We start from the raw sequence: 24,218 nt of genomic DNA, 5'->3' as shown, positions 1-24,218 counted from the left end.
TTCATATTTAGATATAGCTTCCATATATATTTTTCGCCCGATATGGGCTTATATGGCACCAGAAGCCAGAGTTTTGGCCCAATTTGGTTGAGTACAATTAGTAATATATAGTCATATGTGCCAAATTTGATTGAAATCGGTTCAGATTTAGATATAGCTCCCATATATATGTTTTTTCTGATTTCGACAAATATGGTCAAAATACCAACATTTTCCTTGTTAAATCTCCACTGCTTAGTCGAAAAGTTGTAAAAATTACTCTAATTTTCCTAAACTTATAATACATATATATCGAGCGATAAATCATAAATAAACTTTTGCGAAGTTTCCTTTAAATTGCTTCAGATTTAAATGTTTCCCATATTTTTTTTACTAAAATTGTATTCCACCCTAGTGCATTAGCCGACTTAAATTTTGAGTCTATAGATATTGTAAAAGTCTATCAAATTCTGTCCAGATCGAGTGATATTTAAATGTATGTATTTGGGACAAAAACATTTATATATAGCCCCCAACACATTTGACGGATGTGATATGGTATCGAAAATTAAGATCTACAAAGTAGTGCAGGGTATAATATAGTCGGCCCCGCCCGACTTTAGACTTTCCTTACTTGTTTTAAATTACAAAAACGTTTTTTTTTAACTTTTTTAAAAAGTTATTTTTTTTACTTTACCTTTTTAGGTATAAAAAAAGAAAACAAGATAAAAATATTAATTTATAATTAAGTGAATAAATTATAATTAACATTTTTTTAGTAAGTCTTTACACTGAAAAAAAATATTGTCGTGAGACCAAAGATTTCATGTCTTGAAAATACGAATACGTTTTTTGCGTAGCATACACGGATGAAAAAGACTGTTTTTCATATGTTTGGCTTTAAACATTATATGTTTGGAACACAAATTTTTAAACACAATATTTTTGAGTGCAAGCACATAATGTTCATAAACTGTTTGGGACATATATGTTAATATGTTAGAACATATTATGTTTGGGACATAAAATGTTTGTAAATATAATATGCTTGGATGCAAACATATATTAATTTAGAAATAGCCTATAAACATATATGTGTTTAGTAGCTTGGAGCGCTATTTAACAGGGAGCGATATTGAATTAAGTTGGTGGTTGTTGCTTGTTATTACAAAATTAACATTTTATTTTTCCTTGGGCAATTGATCAGCTACTTCTTTGATCCTAACAAACTGTGTGGTCCGCTGTTCGAATCCCCGTCCGGCAAAAGGTAAAATTAAAATAAAAAAATCATACAATTGAATAATTTCTTCTACAATGTTTGTAATACAGAAAAAGGTGCTAAGAACTAAAAAATCTCGTGGAAGTGGGGGAATATACAATTGGGCAGAAAAAAAATCTTGAGCATTCAGGTCGAAAACCTATATTGTTAGCACCTATATTACCTGTTTATTTTTATAATTCATTATGATTGTAAATATATAAATAAATAAATAAAATTTTGAGAATTTTTTTAAGCATATAATAATTTTGGGTGCAAAATGCTTCCAAACATATTATATGTTCATATAATAACATATTGTTTTTTGGAAGACAACATTATTGAATTTGGATGCAAAAATACAAAATGTTTGGAACTTAGACTACCCAAACATATATCGTTTAGACCAATATGCTTTCAAACATATTATATATTGGAAGAGATCAAACATATAAATGTTTGGGCAATACCCAAAAATGTATATGCTTGAAGCAAAATATGTTTGGGAGTATATGTTACAGAAGCGATTTTTTGTGAGCGTGTAGAAGACGCATTTCCTTATATAAGGTTAGGTTAGGTTGTGTGGCAGCCCGATGTATCAGGCTCACTTAGACTATTCAGTCCATTGTGATACCACATTGGTGAACTTCACTCTCATCACTGAGTGCTGCCCGATTCCATGTTAAGCTCAATGACAAGGGACCTCCTTTTTATAGCCAAGTCCGAACGGCGTTCCACATTGCAGTAAAACCACTTAGAGAAGCTTAGAAACCCTCAGAAATGTCACCAGCATTACTGAGGTGGGATAATCCACCGCTGAAAAACTTTTTGGTGTTCGGTCGAAGCAGGAATCGAACCCACGACCTTGTGTATGCAAGGCGGGCATGCTAACCATTGCACCACGGTGACTCCCTTATTTCAATTCTCAGCTTCTTTGGCTCCGGATCAATACCAAAATCATTAGTGTAAAGACAAAATCTTTGGAACAGGGCATGTTTTTTTTCAGTGTAGGTATTGTTAGCATAATTAGATTTTTGTCAAATTTTATACCCATCACACTGACACAAAATATTGACCTAATATGAAAGATTATGCAAACTTAATTTTTGGACACGCAATTTATTAAGGAATGAAATTTTAATTAAAATAAATTTTTTTTTGATTTGTTTCTATTTTTTTTTCATTAAATTTAGGACACGTATACTGGAAATTTGTGTCCATCCGTAAATGTCGGATGACTTTGAACTAAGGAAAATTTTGTTTATACATTTGTAATTAAATCGTCTTTAAAGTGACTTATACACTGCATCTTTAGATTTAAGATAAAAAGGCTTCAACTATAGACTTATAATTATTTTTAGGATTTTGCGTCTTTGGTTGAACTTTTTTTTTTGGAATTAAGAAAACACTTTCTACTTTGAAGTATCTCTCAATATTTGGACTTTCAAACTGATATTTGTTTGAACGTGAATACAAAAAAAAAATATCACCAAAATATTTCCAATTAAAAAGTTGATTGAAGTTGAACATTTTTTTCAATTAATAAATAAATTGATACCATTGTATTTTTAATCAAGATGGAAAAATTTATTGAATTAAGTCAATGATTGAAAATTTTTAAATTTTTAATTAAAAAAAATTACTTGATACAATTAACTTTTTAATCAAACTCTGAAGACGCGTTCTATTTTTTTTAACGATTTTTAGTTTTGTTAGCACAACGCAAAAAGTCAACGAATTTAAAGACAATTTCAATAAAGTCAAAAAAATTTTTTTTTTTTTCAGAATTATTTAAAATAAATCGACAAGTATTTTATTGACTGTACACTCAAAAAAAGTGAACTCACTATTTCACTAAAGCCAATTTAACTATATTTTAGTTCATGAACTTATTATATTTGGTGAAAGTTTCATTTACTCTAATAATTTTTTGCGTACGTTAGTTAAATTAACTAAAAGACGGGAAAAATTATACACAAGTTAAGGATAGAGATTTACTAAATTCGTATTTGTCATAAAATAGTTCATTATTTCTTTAAATTTGTAAATTTTACTACAAATGCGTCCATCATGAACTTCGTATGTCACTAAAGACATTCTTGCAATTTTGAACTCCAATTTTTTCCTTCAAATTACAAAATTTTCTTTAATAAGTGAAAAAAATTATTTATGTCTAATAACTTTTCTTGAATTTGTCGAAAAATATTTACTTATTTTTGTGATATCAGCGTGATGCCAGCGCTTGTAATACTGTTTAGTTAAAAATTTCTTAAAATATTCAAAATTTTCCAAAATTAATCAAAAGTTTTCTTCCTGGTGGGTTCACTGTTTTTCAGTGTATTATTTGAAGTTTTTCGTTTTTACAAGTATTTTCCTTTTAAGACATATTGACATCACTTACAGTCACCTCTAAGACAAGAAAGCTATGTTAACGCTCTTACTACATTCAGTTGCTCACCCACTCTCTCTCTCTCTCTTCTATTTTGGTTTTCAAAACAAATGTAACAAATATCGTATTTGCCAAAACGGAAATGCTTTCACATCAATTGTCTACTTCACAGTTTAGCTTATTCATCGCTGTTTGGGGTTATCGGCAATGACAATGAAAGTTGTGGCAGCAATTTGTTTGACGTTGTGCTAACCTGTGTCGTCTACACAAAGAAAAAATCTGAAATAAAAATTTGTACATTTTATAAAATTGTATAAAAGTTTGGCACTAAAAAATGGTCCAAAATACCGCAGAGCCACTTCCTGCCAGGTGTGAAGTGTTTGTCGGCCGTTTGAAAGTCATATTTTGTGTCAAAGGTATCCAATTCGAACAAACCTCAAATATTGATTTTAAAATTGGATGTTATTTCTGAACATTTTAGCTTTTGAACATTAAAATTAAAATGAGAATAAATATAGAATATGGCACTTAATTATATTGCCACCCTGTAAGATCAAAAGCTCATATATCTATAGAAACCACTTTAGTTACTGATCGGTTTATATATAGGGGTCAATATTATATTTTGATATTATGACGGACGGACGGGCATTGCTAGATCGACTTAAAATCTCCACATGATCAAAAATATATTGGGGTCTGAGACCAATATATCAACGAGTTATGCACGAAATAAGAGTATGAAACATTGTGTAGTATTCGATTCTTCGAAATATAAAAACGATTTTGTTTGTAACTAAAATAAATCTATGATCTTATTAAAAAGGTATACGCTAATTAATCCCAAATAATCACTCTTAATCATTTTGTGATTTTTTAATATTATTATTATTATTTTTTTTTTTTAATTTTATTAAATTGGCCATGAATGAGGAAACACATAATCATCATAACAATTTGTTAGATGGGTTATGTTTCAACCAACCGCACAGTGCTACGATTTCACAAAACGAATGGACAAAAATAACAGGTTGGTTGATAAGTCCCCGGTCTGACACATACATGGCGTCGCTAGTATTAAATGCATATAATTTTTATATAGTACCAACCTTCAAATGATTCGTGTCAAAATTTGACGTCTGTAAGTCAATTAGTTTGTGAGATAGAGCGTCTTTTGTAAAGCAACTTTTGTTATTGTGAAAAAAATTGAAAAAAAATGAATTTCGTGTCTTGATAAAATACTGTTTTCTGAAGGGAAAAAATACGGTGGAAGCAAAAACTTGGCTTCATAATAAGTTTCCGGACTCTGTCCCAGGGAAATCGACAATAATTGATTGGTATGCAAAATTCAAGCGTGGTGAAATGAGTACGGAGGACGGTGAACGCAGTGGACGCCTGAAAGAGGTGGTTACCGACGAGAACATCAAAAAAAATCCACAAAATGATTTTGAATGACCGTAAAGTGAAGTTTATCGAGATAGCAGAGGCCTTAAAGATATCAAAGGAACGTGTTGATCATATTATTCATCAATATTTGGATATGCGGCAGCTCTGTGCAAAATGGGTGCCGCGCGAGCTCACATTTGACCAAAAACAACAACGTGTTGATGATTCTGAGCGGTGTGTGCAGCTGTTAACTCGTAATACACCCGCATTTTTCCGTCGATATGTGACAATGGATGAAACATGGCTCCATCACTACACTCCTGAGTCCAATCGACAGTCGGCTGAGTGGACAGCGACCGGTGAACCGTCTCCGAAGCGTGGAAAGACTCAAAAGTCCGCTTGCAAAGTAATGGTCTCTGTTGCGCATGGAATAATTTTTATCGATTATCTTGAGAAGGGAAAAATCATCAACAGTGACTATTGTATGGTCTTATTGGAGCGTTTGAAGGTCGAAATCGCGGCAAAACGGCCCCATATGAAGAACAAAAAAGTGTTGTTCCACCAAGACAACGCACCGTGCCACAAGTCATTGAGAACGATGGCAAAAATTCATGAATTGGGCTTCGAATTGCTTTCCACCAACCGTATTCTCCAGATCTGGTCCCCAGCGACTTTTTCTTGTTCTCAGACCTAAAAAGGAAAAAATTTGGCTGCAATGAAAAGGTGATCGCCAAAACTGAGGCCAATTTTGAGGCAAAACTGAAGAAGTACTACCAAAATGGTATCAAAAAATTGGAAGGTCGTTATAATCGTTGTATCGCTCTTGAAGGGAACAATATTGAATAATAAAAAATAATTTTGACAAAAAATATGTTTTTCTTTGTTAGACCGGGGACTTATCAGCCAACCTGTTAAAAGGAGGCATCGATAGATAACGCACGGTGCCATTCGATCAAAAAATAATCTACCACAATTTGAAGAAAATTTTACCAACAAAACTACCATATAAAAAAATCTTATTAAGCAGTTTTTTATTTCTATAGAACATTTTATCAAAATTTTATTTCTATAGAAAATATTGTCAAAATTTTATTCCTAGAAAAAAATTTGTAAACATTTTATTCGTAGAGAAAATTTTGTCAAAATTTTATTCCTATAGAAAATTTTGTCAAAAAAAATTTTTTTGTTACAGAAAATTTTGTCAAAATTTTTTTCTATAGATTTTTGAAAATGTAATTCCTAGACAAAATTTTATTTCTATAGAAAATGCCTAAATTTTTTTATAGAAAATTTTGTCAAAATTTTTTTCTATAGAAAATTTTAAAATTTAATTCCTAGACAAAATTTTATTTCTATAGAAAATTTTGTCAAAATTTTATTTCTATAGAAAATGTTGTCAAAATTTTATTTCTATAGAAAATTTTATCAAAATTTTATTTCTATAGAAAATTTTGTCAATTTTTTTTTTTCTATAGAAAATTTTAAAATTTAATTCCTAGACAAAATTTTATTTCTATAGAAAATTTTGTCAAAATTTTATTTAGACAACATTATATCAAAATATAGAAATTTTTGTAAATTTTTTTCTATAAAAAATTTTGTAAAAATTGTATTCCTAGAAAACATTTTGTCTAAATTGTATTCCTAAAAAAATGTTGTCAAATTTTATTCCTAGAAAAAATGTTGTCAACATTTTTTTATAGAAAATTTTGTCAACATTTTATTCCTAGAGAAAATTTTGTCAAAATAGAAAATTTGTGAAGTACCTACTAGGTAGAGAGGAATATTTTGCAAAATCTACCAAAACATCAATAATTCAAAATTTCATCAAAATCGGTTAAGATGTAGATATAGCTCCCATATAAAGGGTGATACGGTCAAAATTTGGTCAATATAAACTTGACGTATTTCTTTCAATTTTGCATTTAAAAAACCTGAACACCCCTCATTTTAAATGTATGTGTGTGTAGAATGTTGCTCCTATATTGATTTTGGAATTCACTCTTCAGTTGTCAAAATGTCGTCCAAGCAAGAATAGCAGCGTATCAAAATTTTGCTCGCGCATCGCGAAAATCCGAGCTACTCGCACGCAAAGCTGGCAAAATCGCTAAAAGTTGCCAAATCAACCGTTACAAATGTAATTAAAGTGTTTGGGGAACGTTTGTCGACAGCCCGGAAGTCTGGATCGGGGGGAAATCGAAAACCGGAAGCCGCTGAGACGACAAAGACAGTTGCCGGTAGTTTCAAGCGAAACCCTAACCTCTCTCTCCCAGATGACGCAAATAAGCTGGGTGTATCGTCTATAACCGTGCATCGAGCCAAAAAACGAGCCGGTCTATCGACTTACAAGAAGGTAGTGACTCCAAATCGCGATGATAAACAAAATACGACGGCCAAAGCGCGATCCCGGAGGCTGTACACGACGATGCTGACGAAGTTTGACTGCGTGGTAATGGACGACGAAACCTACGTCAAAGCCGACTACAAGCAGCTTCCGGGACAGGAGTTTTATACGGCAAAAGGAAGGGGAAAGGTAGCAGATATTTTCAAGCACATAAAACTGTCAAAGTTCGCAAAGAAATATCTGGTTTGACAAGCCATCTGTACCTGTGGCTTGAAAAGCAGCATTTTCATAGCTTCCGGGACTGTTTGAATAAATGTCTGCTGCCTTTCCTGAAGAAACACGGTTGTTCCGTACTGTTTTGGCCGGATTTGGAATCTTGCCATTAAGGTGAGTATTAAGTTCGAGTTTAGCCGTTAAAATCGCTAAAGTGAAAACTAAATCAGTAAGAAAAATACATGAAATTATACATATTTGTTGCAAATTTTATTATAACTTGATGGGGAAAAGCCCAAAGCAAATTTTCACAAAGTTTGTATTCCCTAAAATGGATTATTAATGAAAAGTAATCGTGAAAAAATGACGTTTTTAGCGGCTAAACTCGATCTTAATACCCACCTTTACGGTAGGTAAAAAGGCCATGGAGTGGTACGCCGCCAAAAACGTGCAGGTGGTTCCCAAGGACAAGAACCCCCCGAACACGCCAGAGCTCCGCCCAATTGAGAAATACTGGGCTATTGTCAAGCGGAACCTAGAGAAGACCAAAAAAAACTGCTAAGAACGAGCAGCAGTTCAAGGCAAACTGGCTTTCTGCGGCGAAGAAGGTGGACAAGGTGGCTGTACAAAATCTGATGGCAGGTGTCAAGCGTGAGGCCCGGCAATTCGGATTTGGAAAAGCGAAAGCCTAACTGAATATTTTTCCTGAATTTTATACTAATTGAACTTGAAAAAGAAAATTAATTTGATTTTTTAAATAAACGATTTCACCGATTTACACGCGTTTTCCCTTGACCAAATTTTGACCGTATCACCCTTTATATGTATCGTCCGACATCCCCAAATTTGGCCATAAAAACCTTATTTATTAACCGATCTTACTATAAGTTAGCTAGATCTAGTGCTCTTTAGCACTAGGATAGGTTAGGTGGCAGCCCGATGTATCAGGCTCATTTAGACTTTTCAGTCCATTGTGATACCACATTGGTGAACTTCTCTCTTATCACCAATGTGGTATGTGGTCTTTAGTACTAACTATATATGAAAAATTTCATCGAAATCGGTTCAGATTTAAATATAGCCCCCATATATAGGTACGTATCGATCGATTTTGAAAAATTTACCCCTAAAAAAATTATTTTTGGCACTAGTGGCCTCATTTATTAACCGATCTTATTCAAATTTTGCGCAAGGTAACCTTCTATGGTATCAATCAAACTTGCAAAATATTAACCAAATTGGTTGAGATTTAGATATAGCTCCCATATACGAGGGCGGTTCGGAAACTTGTTAGTCTATCAATGAAAGAGAATATTTAGTTTTTCAAAAATATTTTTATTTTTCAATATAATCTCCTGAAACTTCAATACACTTAATCCAACGCTTTTCTAGCAATTCTATCCCTTGATTAAAATAGTTTTCCTCAAGGTCTTCAAAATAGTGGTTTACAACTGTTATTGCATCTTCATTTGAGGTAAAACGCTTGCCAGCAAGGATTTTTTTAGATTTGGGAACAAGTAAAAGTCACTGGGAGCTAAATCAGGAGAATAAGATGGGTGGTCAAGCAACTCGTACTTTAATTCGATTCGCGCCGCCGATTTTAGCTGCTGCCGACCAATTTTCACCAGTCAACACCGCCGCCGAATATGTCGACTCATCTCGACTCAAAATTAGCCGCCAATTAATCAAAAAATTGATTTAAATCAACAAAATATATTAATAATTGTTGCATTTTTTTTGCCAAAATCTTAAACCTTCCACCCACAATCAATCAGTATCACATTTGTATCGGAGGCAAAAATTTAATGTCAGCCGCGCCGATAAAAATGGGCCGGCTTCATTCCCTGCGTGTATCCCTTAATGTTCTTAAATATGGAAATGCGGTTTATCTCACAAAACCATACCAATGATACCCCGCAAATGCTTATATAGGGGTGGTTTAGGGTATGATATAGTCGGCCTGGCCCGACTTTCTATTTTACTATCTTGTTTTTAAAATATTTAGAAACAAATATAGCAGAATTTTATTTTTTGTGCGCTATTATCAGCAAGAAAACACATTTTTTTTACTTTCAGTTTAAAACAAACTTCTCAAAGTCCTACACAAAATTTTTAAAAACGGACTTAAATACTTTCGCCGCATTTATATCCAATTTTCGGTCAAAACAAAAGTTAAAATTAAACAAGTATATACGGCCGTAAGTTCGGCCAGGCCGAATCTTATGTACCCTCCACCATGGATTGCGTAGAAACTTCTACGAAAGACTGTCATCCACAAATTTCAACTCACTCGGATGAAATTTGCTCCTCCAAGAGGCTCCAAACCAAATCTCGGGATCGGTTTATACGGGGGATATAAATGATTATGGACTGATATGGACCACTTTTGGCATGGTTGTTAAATATCGTATACTACCACCACGTACCAAATTTCAAGCAGATCGGATGAATTTTGCTTCTCCAAAAGGCAGCGGAGGGCAAATCTGGCGATCAGTTTATATGGGAGCTATATATAATTATGAACCGATATGGACCAATTTTTGCATGGTCATTAGAGACCATATATTAACATCATGTACCAAATTTCAGCCGGATCGGATGAATTTTGCCCTTCCAAGGGGTTCCGGAGGTCAAATCTGGGGATCGGTTTATATGGAGGCTATATATAATTATGGACCGATATCGACCAATTTTTGCATGGGTGTTTGAGGTCATATATTAACATCACATACCAAATTTCAACTGAATCAGATGAATTTTGGTCTTCCAAGAGGCTCCGGAGGTCAAATCTGGTGATCGGTTTATATGGGGGCTATATATAATTATGAACCGATATGGACCAATTTTTGCATGGTCATTAGAGACCATATACTAACATCATGTAACAAATTTCAGCCGGATCGGATGAAATTTGTTTCTCTTAGAACCTCTGCAAGCCAAATCGGGGGATCGGGTTATATGGGGGCTATATATAATTATTGACCGATGTGGACCAATTTTTGCATGGTCATTAGAGACCATATACTAACATCATGTACCAAATTTCAGCCGGATCGGATGAAATTTGTTTCTCTTAGAGGCTCTGCAAGCCAAATCGGGGGATCGGTTTATATGGGGGCTATATATAATTATGGACCAATTTTTGCATGGTCATTAGAGACCATATACTGACATCACGTACCAAATTTCAGCCGGATCGGATGAAATTTGTTTCTCTTAGAGGCTCTGCAAGCCAAATCGGGGGATCGGTTTATATGGGGGCTATATATAATTATGGACCAATTTTTGCATGGTCATTAGAGACCATATACTGACATCACGTACCAAATTTCAGCCGGATCGGATGAAATTTGTTTCTCTTAGAGGCTCTGCAAGCCAAATCGGGGGATCGGTTTATATGGGGGCTATATATAATTATGGACCGATGTGGATCAATTTTTGCATGGTTGTTAGAGATCATATACCAACACCATATACCAAATTTCAGCCGGATCGGATGAAATTTGCTTCTTTTAGAGGCCTCGCAAGCCAAATTTGGGGGTCCGTTTATATGGGGGCTATACGTAAAAGTGGACCGATATGGCCCATTTGCAATACCACCCGACCTACATCAATAACAAATACTTGTGCCAAGTTTCAAGTCGATAGCTTGTTTCGTTCGGAAGTTAGCGTGATTTCAACAGACGGACCGACGGACATGCTCAGATCGACTCAGAATTTCACCACGATCCAGAATATATATACTTTATGGGGTCTTAGATCAATATCTCGATGTGTTACAAACGGAGTGACAAAGTTAATATACCCCCCATCCTATGGTGGAGGGTATAAAAAAAGTTTTATAAATACAGTAGAATGATGTTTTTTTACCGTTTTTGAAGCACTGTGCACCGTGACGACCAGAAATGCTAGAGATATTTAATAATTTTCCGCAATCATTTATCATAATTTTTGAAAATTTTCCTACAATTTGCTTTAAGCTCAATAGGGCTTAGAAAAATACATGAAAATTACCTTTTAATTCTATTTTTGTTAGCAAATTAATACCAGACTACAGCATTTTTATGGATGGTGGTGTGATGATTTATACAACACTTTTATTTATCTTTAATATTTTAAATCACAATTTTTTGTGATCAAATCACTTTAATAAACTATTGGAAGGATTTCTGCAATATAATATTTTAATAATATAATTTTTAATATATTTTTTTATTTGTATGTAAATTGTGGATTATGTAAATATATTTTTTTTTTGTATTGCATTTATTTTTTAATTTCGTATACCCCAAAGCTTTTATTTTAGATTTTATTGCTTTTCTTCTGTTGATTTGCTTGCTTGTTGGGGGTAATTTCAATTCAATTTCAATTTTTTTTTTTTTTGTTTTGAAATTTTAATAACAACACCTGGGACCACAAACGTTTCTAAACGGAACGTTTAGAAACATGTTTAGATTATAGCAAAATACGCGTGTTTTTTTTTTTTTTTTTGCTTTTTTTCTAATTCTCACCGACCAACAAATCGCGTTTCGCGTGATTCTTGTTGCTTCGACGCTATTGTTTCAATTCTAACTGACAGATATAAGATGGATGGGTCGCTCGTATCTTTGTTGAATCTCAGTTTATACCGTTCTCTCTACTATGAAATATTTCGACGTCAGATTTTGTTGTTGGCTGAGCGCCTACGTACAATCGCTAACCAGGAGAAAAAGAAAGAAAAGCGGCCCCAACAACTTTACAACTATAACGCATTCAGCAAACTAACAAAACAAATGGCATAAAGCACAGCTGAAGCAACCAACACGACACCAGTAAAACTATCAGTAGTCAGTAAAATGGATGAGAATGAATCCTAATGTTGAGTATTTTTTAGAGGTGGTGGATATGCCCCATTATTGTTGGTATATTATTGCCTTGTTGGGGTTTTCTGTTCTCTCTCTCTCTTTTTTTTCAAAAGCACTGGTTTATGTTGAACACGTTTTTGTTTTCTGAGAGGAGAGGCGAATAGAGATGAGATTCTAATATTAAAAGGGTACCTTTTACAGTTTACACCATAGGACCGAACTATGTCTGGCTTTTGCTTTGAAAATTTCACTGTAATTTTATTTAAACAATTTCTGCAAATAATTTTACTCCATTGATGTCATTTAAGAGAATATTTAAAAGTTTTCAGGTGGTGGAATTCCAAACATCGTGTTCTCTAATAATATTTGTCTTAAAACATATTCAAATCACATCGGTCATCCTTTCTTCGACGAAGAATAGCAAACTACTGTTTATAACAAAATACTACAGTAAAGGTGAAAGAATAACATCATGTAGACTGAATCTGTTGCCATACTGTGAATGTATGAAATATTTATGATAACGAATTATCAGTGAAAGTTTCAACCCTTTGCGCCACTAGCGGCATTTATAAGTATATCCGTCCTCAAAAGCGTTTCAATAAATGTAGCCCAGATGGTAGGGGCATACAAGAAAACGAAACTGTGAAAGAAGAACATTTGTTATTACAAAATAGGTTCTAAATTCTATTTTCCTCCAGTTTCGTACAAAAATGTCTGTTATTTGAGAGAAATGCCGACAAGAACTGCATGACATTAGAGAAATATATTTTATCTTTCCTCACGATTGTTACGATCATATTCGAAGAGCAAAATAATATGATAGGAGCTATTTTTGCGGCGACCATGTAACATTTTAACCTGCAATCATGTAGGCTCAGTGATCATGGTTCTAAGAAAAATAAAATTGTCCTCATCTAAAATGTTATTATATTGATAAAAATAATTTTATTTGAATCAAAAGACAATCGTCACGATTTAAAATGTTATGGTATTCATCAAAAATGTTTTTCTTCCAGTCAAAAGAACATTGTCACAACCTAAAATGTTTTGATCTTTATAAAAAAACCATTTCTGTCGTCGTAAACAGGACGCCACTTGAGAAAAACACAAAAACTAATTTTATTTATAAACTAATTCATTGTTTATTTGTATTTATAATGATGTGCAAGCAAACATCATATATTTGTATACACTCTATTTTGGTTCAATTCCAACAATAAGTAATCATTCCATATTTATTTCGTGCCCATCAAATGTACAAACGCAGACATCATGTAACTGCAAATAAAAGATACCATATAGCAAAATGCAGAACAAAAAAGTATATGCTGCCGTAAGTTCGACCAGGCCGAATCTTATGTACCCTCCAGCATGGATTGCGTAGAAACTTCTACGAAAGACTCTCATCCACAAATTTCAACTCACATGGTTGTTAAATATCATATACTACCACCACGCACGAAATTTCAATCAGATCGGATGAATTTTGCTTCTCCAAAAGGCACCGAAGGTCAAATCTGGGGATCGGTTTATATGGGAGCTATATATAATTATGGACTGATAGGAACATCAGCATGGTTGTTGGATACCCTATACTAACATCACGTACCAAATTTCAAACAAATGTGAAGAATTTTGCTCTTCCAAGGTGCTCCAGAGGTCAAATCTGGGGATCGGTTTATATGGGGTTATATATAATTATGGACCGATATCGACCAATTTTTGCATGAGTGTTTGAGGCCATATATTAACATCACGTGCCAAATTTCAACTGAATCAGATGAATTTTGGTCTTACAAGAGGATCCGGAGGTCAAATGGGGGCCAAATTTCAGCCGGATCGGATGAAAATTGTTTCTCTTAAAGGGTGATACGGTCAAAATTTGATACGGTCAATATAAACTTGACGTATTTCTTTCAATTTTGCATTTAAAAAACCTGAACACCCCTCATTTTGAAGGTGTGTGTGTGTGTAGAATGTTGCTCCTATTTTGATTTTGGAATTCACTCTTCAGTTGTCAAAATGCCGTCCAAGCAAGAAAAGCAGTGTATCAAAATTTTGCTGGCGCATCGCGAAAATCCGAGCTACTCGCACGCAAAGCTGGCAAAATCGCTAAAAGTTGCCAAATAAACCGTTACAAATGTAATTAAAGTGTTTGGGGAACGTTTGTCGACAGCCAGGAAGTCTGGATCGGGGGGAAATCGAAAACCGGAAGCCGCTGAAACGACAAAGAGAGTTGCCGGTAGTTTCAAGCGAAACCCTAACCTCTCTCTCCGAGATGCCGCACATAAGCTGGGTGTTTCGTCTACAACCGTGCATCGAGCCAAAATACAAGCCGGACTATCGACTTACAAGAAGGTAGTGACTCCAAATCGCGATGATAAACAAAATACGACGGCCGAAGCGCGATCCCGGAGGCTGTACACGACGATGCTGACGGAGTTTGACTGCGTGGTAATGGACGACGAAACCTACGTCAAAGCCGACTACAAGCAGCTTCCGGGACAGGAGTTTTATACGGCAAAAGGAAGGGGAAAGTTAGCAGATATTTTCAAGCACATAAAACTGTTAAATTTCGCAAAGAAATATCTGGTTTGGCAAGCCATCTGTACCTGTGGCTTGAAAAGCAGCATTTTCATAGCTTCCGGGACTGTCCAAGAAACCAAGAAATTTACGTGAAAGAGTGTGTGAATAAACGTCTGCTGCCTTTCCTGAAGAAACACGGTTGTTCCGTACTGTTTTGGCCGGATTTGGCATCTTGCCATTACGGTAAAAAGGCCATGGAGTGGTACGCCGCCAACAACGTGCAGGTGGTTCCCAAGGACAAGAACCCTCCGAACACGCCAGAGCTCCGCCCAATTGAGAAATACTGGGCTATTGTCAAGCGGAACCTAAAGAAGACCAAAAAAACTGCTAAGGACGAGCAGCAGTTCAAGGCAAACTGGCTTTCTGCGGCGAAGAAGGTGGACAAGTTGGCTGTACAAAATCTGATAGCAGGTGTCAAGCGTGAGGCCCGGTAATTCGGATTTGGAAAAGCGAAAGCCTAACTGAATATTTTTCCTGAAATTTATACTAATTGAACTTGAAAAACAAATTTAATTTGATTTTTTAAATAAACGATTTCACCGATTTACACGCGTTTTCCCTTGATCAAATTTTGACCGTATCACCCTTTACTCTAGATAAGCATTAAATGGATGCGGTAACCATGTCCAAACATGTTTTTTTTTCAGTGCGTGCTCATGACTGCCACCTATTGACGCAGTTTCACTTCACAGTTTCATTCTCTTGTATTCTCCTACTCTCTGGGTACACTTTTATCCTCACATATCCCCAAAATCAGTGATAATTTAAAATTTGAAAAAGAAATATAAAATTATGATACAAATTTTATATATATATTTTTTTTAATTTTAATTATCACTGATTTTGAGGATTTGTGAGGATGAATGTATACCCAGAGAGTAGGCTACAATAAGACCAAGATTTCGGCAAAAAAAAAACAGGAGAGCTGTGGAGGTCTTCGAAATGATCGAGTAATGTTAATTGGAGGTCGATCACCATGTATTTATGAACGAAAATTTACTTCTAAAATGTTAAGTAATAGAATTGGGTGGCACTTGGTTTCCTGCTTCTATCCCAAATATTCGATTGGAACCGTGGAGTAAATAGGAACATTCCACCAAAATATCAAAAATGAGGAATTCTAGGTGTTGATATCAATATTAACATTCATAAGATTAATAATAGAATTCCTTGTCATTTCTATGTATTCATTTAATATTGCTCAGTAGTTGATTACAGATTCCCTATACTCGTAATGCCGTTGTTACTTCGCGTAGAAAAAAAAATATTGTCGTGAGGCCAAAGATTTTATTTCCTTTAAATACGAATTCGAATTTTGTTTAGCATAGAAAACGCATTTCTCTCATATAAAGTTTTTTCGTTGTCCAAATGTCGATAAACTTTTCCACGAAGTCATCTTGTCTTTATAGTTAAGTGATTCGTCTTAAAGTCGAGTCTGAATTTGGAAATGTAGGGTGTCGTTAATACGTTGTTAAATGACTTGTAAAGGGACAAAAGTTTGAAAAACAAGTATATACAGCAGTAATTTCGGCCGGGCCGAATCTTAAATACCCACCACCATGAACCAAATATTAGGGTTTCCTTTGAAATTTCAGGAGGGCTTGAGGACTTGAGGACACTTCTCGAAGATAAATTTAAAGATTTCACCTATGAGGACTATATCAGATTCTGGATTTATAAGAACCTTTTTGTTTGAGTTTTAGAGGAATCTTTAACATCTCTTGTAAGTGTGCAAGAAAATTATAAAATAACGTCGTGATTTGAAATCTTAAATCTGTAGAAGTAAAATCTGGAAATTTTACATTGAGTTTCAAGCAATTTTCATGATCAGTGCGCCTTCTACACCCTCAAGAAGTGAAGTCGGTCCATATGGAGGCATTACCAAATGGACCGATAAAAACTTAATCCGATACAAGTTTTTGTGAGCCTAAAATAACAGAATATTTACAATTTCAGGCAAATCAGATAAAAACTACGGTTTATAGAAACCCAAGGAGTTAAATCGGGAGATCTTTCTTATGGGGGCTATACTAAAATATGGACCGATACTCACCGTTTTCGGCACACCTCTTTATGACCCGAAAATACCTCTAGATTTCCAATTTCAGACAAATTGGATAAAAACTACGGTTTCTATAAGCCCAAGACCCCAAATCGGGAGGTCGTTTTATATGGGGACCATACCATAACATGGACCGATACTCACAATTTTTGGCACACGTATTTGTGGTCCTCCAATACCTCTAGATTTCCAATTTCAGGTCAATTGAATAAAAACTGCGGTTTCTATAAGCCCAAGAAGTAAAATCGGGAGATCGGTCTATATGGGGGCTATACCAAAATATGGACCGATACTCACCATTTTCGGCACACCTCTTTATGGTCCTAAAATACCTCTAGATTTCCAATTTCAGACAAATTGGATAAAAACTGCGGTTTCTATAAGCCCAAGAAGTAAAATCGGGAGGTCGTTTTATATGGGGACCATACCAAAACATGGACCGATACTCACAATTTTTGGCACACGTATTTGTGGTCCTACAATACCTCTAGATTTCCAATTTCAGGTAAATTGAATAAAAACTGCGGTTTCTATAAGCCCAAGAAGTAAAATCGGGAGATCGGCCTATATGGGGGCTATACCAAAACATGGACCGATACTCACCATTTTTGGCACACCTCTTTATGGTCATAAAATGTCTCTAGATTTCCAATTTCAGGTAAATTGAATAAAAACTTCGGATTCTAGAAGCTCAAGAAGTAAAATCGGGAGATCGGTCTATATGGGGGCTATACCAAAGCATGGACCGATACTCACCATTTTTGGCACACCTCTTTATGGTCATGAAATACCTCTAGATTTAAAGTTGCAGGCAAATTGGATAAAAACTACGATTTCTATAAGCCCAAGACCCCAAATCGAGAGGTCGGTTTATATGGTGACTATATCAAAACCTGAACCGATATAGCCCATCTTCGAACTTGACCTGCCTGCAGACAAAAGACGAGTTTGTTCAAAATTTCAGCACGATTGCTTCATTATTGAAGACTGTAGCGTGATTACAACAGACAGACAGACAGACGGACATCGTTATATCGTCCTAGAATTTCTCCCTGATCAAGAATACATATACTTTATATAGTCGGAAATCGATATTTCGATGTGTTACAAACGGAATGACAAACTTATTATACCCCCGTCACCATTCTATGGTGGTGGGTATATAAACGAATAAATTAAAATTTGTTTTCTAGTGTAAAAGTAAAACTCAAATTTAAAAGAAAATTGTGTCTTAAAATTATCCTCATTTCAATTCTTCGCTTCTTTGGCTCGGAATCAATATCAAAACCATTAGTCAACTGTAGTACAATTTTACTACACTGGAATACGAAATCATCCAAATTTAGTACAATCGTACCAACTTTTACATCCCTGACAAAGACATATGCTCAATGTATATTTCTCATGTTGGATATTGTTTTGATGTTTCTGTTGCGCTCTTTTCTCCTCGTATCTTCTAAAACCTGTTTATCAGCACTACTCATCGTTGCTGAATACTTTTAACATATGAGCGTGTTTTTTGCATGGCTAGGCATTGCCAACATAAGGAGTGTGCGAGATTTGCAATATGTAAACATGACAATTCGTTTTTAAATCGTTATAATGGTGAAATTAGTGAAACGGTAATGTAATAGAATTTAACGTAATGCAATAAATGTAATTTATTTCTAAATTTCTACAATTTATACGATTTAAAAAATATAAATTTGCTCATATTGGATTTTTTTAACATAACGGTAGTAAACAGTCTGGTACTCATATTTACCTACACTCAAACAAAAAAAAAAGTTTACTTGGATCCAAAGATTTTAACCTTCCTTTAAGGATTTTGGTATTGATTCCGAGCCAAAAATACGGCTTCTTTAAAATAAAAACATTTTTTAGCGACTTATCTGGCTTTAAATCTAGGATCAATAAAATTAAAATTAGTATGCTGATCTAATTTATCGAATTTTCATTCTCCTTTCGCAGTATATTAATAAAGCTACCCAGCAAAAAAATTTGGAAGTTCTTCCAAAGGCACAACTTTAAAAGCACTTCCAGAAGATGCACTCCCAATGATGTTCTTTATTTTAACTACCCAGGAAGTTATTTTAATAATTTTTTTAATAACTTAGTTTTTTCATACTTTTGATGAGTAATTTTAACTTTTTTTTTTGTTTAAAATAGGTTAAAAACAGAGTAAGAATTCATAAAATGGTACAAATTATTCAAATTTTGTCGAAAAAAATGCTAAATCCAATCTGAAAAAATTGTGAATTTTTGAAAATATTTGAAGTCAAACGTTTTCGGGAAGCGTTAGAATCCACTAAATATTATAAAAAATTATAAAAATTATTTATTTGACAAAAATATCACAGAATTTCTTAATTTACATCCAAAACATTGAATTGGGATCACACCTAAAGAAGTGATGCAAATTCAGTGCAACGCCTGTTGAAATGGAGGACTTCCGTCCTATGACAAGCCCATGTTAAATTCATTGCTTCTGCGTCAATTTTGCACCACTTCCGGATCCAAAAAGAACATTTTCATTACTTTTTTGGCGACGCTTTTTTTGCTGGGTATTCACGTACAAAGAAATGCCAGTTTTAAAGTCCAAATTATAACAGTAAACAGCGATTTCTTAATTCCAAAAAAACTTTAAACTTTAAACCAAAGATGCAAAATCCTCAAAATAAGGTTTAGCCTATATTCGAAGCGTTTTTATCTTAAATTTAAAGATTCAATATTTCAGTTAATTTAAGGACGATTTCTTTAAATCAAAAATGTGTTTCTTTACTTTAAGGAAATTGCCTTTGTTCAAAGACATGCGACTTTAACGGATGGAAATTTGTGTCCTGAATTTAATGAAAATATTTTTGAAGCAAAGATTATAAACTTTATTTTAATTAAAATTGCATTATTTTAAACAAATTTGTCCTTAATATTTTGTAAATTTCACATCCTAATATTTAGGTTGCGTAATCTTCTTTAATATCAGGTAAATATTTTTTTCGGTGTAGTGTGACAATTTCCTTAGCGTCTTAAAGAATTTATATAACTTTTATATTGAATTAGATTTTGATATTTTTGTCTTACCAATAGTTAAAGTCATCAACTTACCTAGAAGAATATAAAGAATTATAAATTTAATATTAAATTGTAATTGTAATTGTGTACAATTTATTAAAATAGAGTAAGTAGTGGTATATGGGACAGCTATATACAAAATGGACCGGCGTAATTAATTTCGGCAAATAATATAATCATCATTGTGGATTTAGTAGTAAATTGCGGTGTAAACCTTACAAATATGTATATGAAGTAAAATCAATCTGTATGGAGACTACAATACAGAAAAAATGATTTAAGAAACTCAAAGGCTCCGATGATCATTAAATTAGGTCAAAGCCATGATTTGCCTTCTAAATTATAGAGAAGGCTTTGTTAGATCACTCTCATCTACCTTTTCGAATACAAAATGGTCGATGGCAAACGATTATCGGATATAGAGTTATGGCAATTCTTAACTCACTATCAATTTAATGGACATTACAAATTTAAATGATATCTCAAATTATATTCAAATTTCATAGACAATCGATACGATTAAAAAGTATCAATTTCTATTTTATGACATCCATTAGCATGTATATTGAAATAAGATACTAAAAGCTATAATAAAAAAAAATGTTGAGTGTATATTAACAAAGTAAATCAAATCGGATTTCATCTATGACAGAAAATTCTGAGGATTTAATGGTGTACACCGTCACCAAGCAGCACGAGAACCCTACGCTCCCCAGGGAGCACACCACGATCTTCTGTGGCAAACCACAGAGAAACACAGCGGATAGACTTCTTCACCCCTAGAGATAGCAGCGCTGAATCGCCTCACAATGGAGGTAAACGGACGGGAAGCTCTCCCCGTCAAGAGTTCATATTAAGGATGCGACAATCAGAAGAAGCGATTGGAAAATGTAGAGACGTCCACACAAAAGATGCGAAATGCGATCACCAGACAACGGAACATAAAGGGTGATACGGTCAAAATTTGGTCAATATAAACTTGACGTATTTCTTTCAATTTTGCATTTAAAAAACCTGAACACCCTTCATTTTGAAGGTGTGTGTGTGTAGAATGCTGCTCCTATTTCGATTTTGGAATTCACTCTTCAGTTGTCAAAATGCCGTCCAAGCAAGAAGAGCAGCGTATCAAAATTTTGCTCGCGCATCGCGAAAATCCGAGCTACTCGCACGCAAAGCTGGCAAAATCGCTAAAAGTTGCCAAATCAACCGTTACAAATGTAATTAAAGTGTTTGGGGAACGTTTGTCGACAGCCAGGAATTCTGGATCGGGGGGAAATCGAAAACCGGAAGCCGCTGAGACGACAAAGAGAGTTGCCGGTAGTTTCAAGCGAAACCCTAACCTCTCTCTCCGAGATGCCGCAAATAAGCTGGGTGTATCGTCTACAACCGTGCATCGAGCCAAAATACAAGCCGGACTATCGACTTACAACAAGATAGTGACTCCAAATCGCGATGATAAACAAAATACGACGGCCAAAGCGCGATCCCGGAGGCTGCACACGACGATGCTGACGAAGTTTGACTGCGTGGTAATGGACAAAGAAACCTACGTCAAAGCCGACTACAAGCAGCTTCCGGGACAGGAGTTTTATACGGCAAAAAGAAGGGGAAAGGTAGCAGATATTTTCAAGCACATAAAACTGTCAAAGTTCGCAAAGAAATATCTGGTTTGGCAAGCCATCTGTACCTGTGGCTTGAAAAGCAGCATTTTCATAGCTTCCGGGACTGTCAACCAAGAAATTTATGTGAAAGAGTGTTTGAATAAACGTTTGCTGCTTTCCTGAAGAAACACGGTTGTTCCGTACTGTTTTGGCCGGATTTGGCATCTTGCCATTACGGTAAAAAGGCCATGGAGTGGTACGCCGCCAACAACGTACAGGTGGTTCCCAAGGACAAGAACCCTCCTAACACGCCAGAGCTCCGCCCAATTGAGAAATACTGGGCTATTGTCAAGCGGAACCTAAAGAAGACCAAAAAAACTGCTAAGGAAGAGCAGAAGTTCAAGGCAAACTGACTTTCAGCGGCGAAGAAGGTGGACAAGGTGGCTGTACAAAATCTGATGGCAGGTGTCAAGCGTGAGGCCCGGCAATTCGGATTTGGAAAAGCGAAAGCCTAACTGAATATTTTTCCTGAATTTTATACTAATTGAACTTGAAAAAGAAATTTAATTTGATTTTTTAAATAAACGATTTCACTGATTTACACGCGTTTTCCCCTGAACAAATTTTAACCGTATCACCCTTTAAGCATGGAAGTCTTAGATGTTATGAGTATATATCTCAGAAACTGGCAAATGGCCGAAAAAGATAGAGACGAATCTAAGACTAAACAAGTGATTTGAAACCACGACCAACGACGCAAAGGAAACGAGTCGCGTCAAGCCCACCAGATGAAAATCCTGGTAAAAAGGTAAAGGATAAAAGGCCGGCAGGAGGAGCTAGACAGTTCCCAAAAACACCTCTAGTGGCGGGAAATACTGAATTTAAAACGTCAGTAGCACTGAACTCCAATACGAAGAAAAGACAAAGAATACGAAATCAGAAACCTTGGAAACAGTCCGAGGCAGTAATAATAAAACCGAGAGAGGGCCATAACTACGCCGACGTGCTGAAAAATCTCAGACAAAACGTAAAACCTGAGGAAACGTAAGTGCCAATTCGTTGCAAGACAAAGTCTGGTTCAATTCTCCTACTAATGGGAGAGGGCGTTGTATCTGCCGCGGCTGGACTGATCATAGCAGGTATGACCCCAATAGACCTTCAAGCTGAAGAAAGGAAGTAGATTTTTGATCTAAAGATGGAGAACAGACTTAAAGGGTGATACGGTCAAAATTTGGTCAAGGGAAAACGCGTGTAAATCGGTGAAATCGTTTATTTAAAAAATCAAATTAAATTTCTTTTTCAAGTTCAATTAGTATAAAATTCAGGAAACATATTCAGTTAGGCTTTCGCTTTTCCAAATCCGAATTACCGGGCCTCACGCTTGACACCTGCCATCAGATTTTGTACAGCCACCTTGTCCACCTTCTTCGCCGCAGAAAGCCAGTTTTCCTTGAACTGCTGCTCGTTCTTAGCAGTTTTTTTGGTCTTCTCTAGGTTCCGCTTGACAATAGCCCAGTATTTCTCAATTGGGCGGAGCTCTGGCATGTTGGGAGGGTTCTTGTCCTTGGGAACCACCTGCACGTTGTTGGCGGCGTACCACTCCATGGCCTTTTTACCGTAATGGCAAGATGCCAAATCCGGTCAAAACAGTACGGAACAACCGTGTTTCTTCATGAAAGACAGCAAACGTTTATTCAAACACTCTTTTACGTAAATTTCTTGGTTGACAGTCCCGGAAGCTATGAAAATGCTGCTTTTGAAGCCACAGGTACAGATGGCTTGCCAAACCAGATATTTCTTTGCGAACTTTGACAGTTTTATGTGCTTGAATATATCTGCCACCTTTCCCCTTCCTTTTGCCGTATAAAACTCCTGTCCCGGAAGCTGCTTGTAGTCGGCTTTGACGTAGGTTTCGTCGTCCATTACCACGCAGTCAAACTTCGTCAGCATAGTCGTGTACAGCCTTCGGGATCGCGCTTTGGCCGTCGTATTTTGTTTATCATCGCGATTTGGAGTCACTACACCCTCAAAAATAATCGCTTCTCTAACATATGTTCCAAACATATTTTGCAGGAAGCACATATATTATTGGATATTGCCGAAACATTATTATGTTTGTTTTATGTGAACATATTATATGTTTGGAAGCATTTTGAACCCAAAAATATTATATGCTTGGAAGAATTTTCTCCCCAAGAAGATTGTGCTCATTCCCACACATAATTTTCACTTCCACGAAATTTTTAGTTCTTGGCACCTTTTTCTATAATACAAATAATGTTGAAGAAATTACTCAATTTTATAATTTTTTTAAATGTTACTTTTCGCCTGGACGGAGAATCAAACCGGGAATCATGCAAATTGTAAGCCAACACACTACCACTGGGCTGTTATAGTCACCAATAGACAATTATCGTTATAAGTTACATTTATATAGCATAGTTTGCAGCGCCCATGAGCCCATGCAAACATAACATTATT

The 24,218-nt window shown here is 35.2% G+C and overlaps 1 protein-coding gene across 9 annotated transcripts in view; it reads right to left on the bottom strand.

The window, feature by feature from the left end:
- The window catches only part of Sarm (sterile alpha and armadillo motif), a 309,482-nt gene that overhangs the window by 158,203 nt on the left and 127,061 nt on the right, over positions 1 to 24,218 (bottom strand). Inside the window, exon 1 of one of the 9 annotated variants that reach the window (XM_075308456.1) lies at positions 11,584 to 11,731. The exons of the other annotated variants lie outside the window; for them this stretch is intronic. The gene's annotated coding sequence lies outside the window, so the exon portion shown is untranslated. Of the gene's footprint in view, positions 1 to 11,583; positions 11,732 to 24,218 lie in introns of those variants that run through there. 9 annotated transcript variants of the gene reach the window in all.

Source organism: Haematobia irritans, chromosome 4 (assembly GCF_050003625.1).
Source record: "Haematobia irritans isolate KBUSLIRL chromosome 4, ASM5000362v1, whole genome shotgun sequence".
Classification (NCBI taxonomy): domain Eukaryota; kingdom Metazoa; phylum Arthropoda; class Insecta; order Diptera; family Muscidae; genus Haematobia; species Haematobia irritans.
This window is presented reverse-complemented; position numbering and strand designations above follow the sequence as displayed.